The 2484-nt window shown below is 37.6% G+C and overlaps 1 non-coding gene across 1 annotated transcript; it reads left to right on the forward strand.

The window, feature by feature from the left end:
• Window positions 1-1792: 1792 nt before the first annotated feature.
• On the forward strand, window positions 1793-1895 carry LOC117803239. Its single transcript, XR_004626928.1, has one exon. It is a non-coding gene; the product is annotated as a U6 spliceosomal RNA (small nuclear RNA).
• The last annotated feature ends 589 nt before the right edge of the window (window positions 1896-2484 follow it).

Raw genomic sequence — 2484 nt, forward strand, 5'->3', positions numbered from 1 at the left:
TTCACACACTAAAGCATTAAGGACTGACAGTACATTAACTATCAGTTAAAAGGCTATCCTGGAAGGATATTTTTTCACTTTGAAAAATGATGCTTTGAATAAAACTATATTGAAATGAATGAAAGAAATTTTAATGGTGAATTTCAGAACCTGTGACAGGTAAATGGGATAGATAATTTGGGACTGGAGACTTTTCCAGACTTAACAACCTTAATATAACTTTTTTCCAAGTTTCATTGTCAAATTCACCTATATGCTTGCCCTTTTAATCCCTATGAAATATTCTCTTCTTTAATTAATTTAATTGCTCAATTCATAAACGTTTTTGTTTTTGTTTTTTTTTTGAATGTCTACTATGTGCCAGATACTGTTTTAGAATTGGAAGTAAATGATAACAGAAAATTCACAACTTGTTGAAAGACAAAAGCATTTAAACACACAATTACACTACAATAAGGTAAACATTGTAAGAAAGGCAGTTACTACAACATTAGAATGAAATGTACACATAACCATTTGGGTTAAGACATCACAAAAAACTTCGCTGGAAGTTATATTTAAATGGGAGTTAGGTGATGGGAGAGGAAGTATGGAATGGTAAAAAGAGGGGTGCCTGGGTGGCCCATTCAGTTAAGTGTCTGACTGGCTCAGGTCATGACCTCAGGATCTGTGGATGGAGCCCCCCATCGGGCTCCTTGCTCAGGGGGAGTCTGTGTCTCCCTCTCCCTCTGTTCCTGTCTCCACTCATGTTCTCTCTCTGTCTCTCTGTATGTCTCTCTCTCAAATAAATAAATAAAATCTTAAAAAAATGGTAAGATGAAACTTACCAACTGGAATAATTTGTGCAGAGAATTCTAGACAGAGCAAAAACAACACATGCAAAGGCATGGAGGCTTGAAAAAATAAAACTTGTTGGGGGAATTAAGATTAATTGGCTATGAACAAACACATTCTGATAGCTTCAATAACAACACTCACTATTGGTCGTTCCTCTTTGGGGCTGTGGTGTTCCTGGGTGGCTCAGTTGGTTGAGCGACTGACTCTTGATTTCAGCTCAGGTCATGATCTCAGCTCCCTGGGATTGAGCCCAAGTCGGAATCTGTGCTCAATGGGGAGTCTGCTTGAGGGTGCTCTGTCTCTCCCCTTGCCCCTCCCCTTGTTTCTACTCTCTCTCTCTCCAAAATAAGTAAATAAATCTTAAAAACAAAAAACAAAAACACTGGGGCTGCTCATCAGACTCCTACCTCTCAATTAGGTTTTATTGAGTTACCTCATTTATTTCAGAGCTTTAATTAGCAGCTACCAGTATGTTGATGGTGGCTCTTTAGAATCTTCCAGCCTACTGTTATTTAGATTGAGCAAGCCTAATTTAAAGGAGAAAATTGGATGACAGAATAAAAACAGGAAATGTGCAAAGAATAAGAATTGAGAGGCAGGAGAAATTTAAAAGTAACTACTTTCAGTAAGAATTCATGTTTAGCTTAATATTGTTACAGATGGTTACATAATCTATCCACCTCTATCTACATATATATGTAGATATGTGTATCTATAGGGGTTAGTATACAAACATATATTTCTTTGCTCTGTCAGATGAGAAAGCCTAAAAGAAATAACACCCCAGCAAAAATGTACACACTCTAAAGCCCAAATCTTCGTTTTGAATAATATTCCTTGGAGCATGGCTGATTCTAGAACTAGGGAAGGAAATATGTAAGATGAGACTGGAGTCTCCTGCTGTGTCAAAAAGTAAGGAAGTGGTGAAAGAAAACAAAAGCAAAAACACATTAATGCTAGATTTGGAAGCATAAACTCAAATTAGAATAATACAAAGAAAATTAGCATGGCCCCTGCACAAGGATGACATGCAAATTCATGTAGTGTTCCATATTTTTTTAATGTTCCTTTCTTTTTTTTTATTTTAATGTTTTTTTATTATATTATGTTAGTCAAAATACAGTACATCCCTGGTTTCTGATGTAAAGTTTGATGATTCATTAGTTGCGTATAACACCCAGTGCACCATGCAATACGTGCCCTCCTTGCTACCCATCACCAGTCTATCCCATTCCCCCACCCCCCTCCCCTCTGAAGCCCTCAGTTTGTTTCTCAGAGTCCATAGTCTCTCATGCTTCATTCCCCCTTCTGATTACCCCCCCTTTCTTTATCCCTTTCTTCCCCTACCGATCTTCCTAGTACTTATGTTCCATAGATGAGAGAAATAATATGATAATTGTCTTTCTCTGCTTGACTTATTTCACTTAGCATTATCTCCTCCAGTGCCGTCCATGTTGCAGCAAATGCTGAGAACTCATTCTTTCTGATAGCTGAGTAATATTCCACTGTATATATGGACCACAACTTCTTAATCCTGTCATTTGTTGAAGGGCATCTCGGTTCCTTCCACGATTTAGTTATTGTGGACAATGCTGCTATGAACATAGGGGTGCATATGGCCCTTCTCTTCACTACGTCTGTATCTTT

The sequence above is a fragment of the Ailuropoda melanoleuca genome, chromosome 7 (genome assembly GCF_002007445.2).
Source record: "Ailuropoda melanoleuca isolate Jingjing chromosome 7, ASM200744v2, whole genome shotgun sequence".
NCBI lineage: Eukaryota > Metazoa > Chordata > Mammalia > Carnivora > Ursidae > Ailuropoda > Ailuropoda melanoleuca.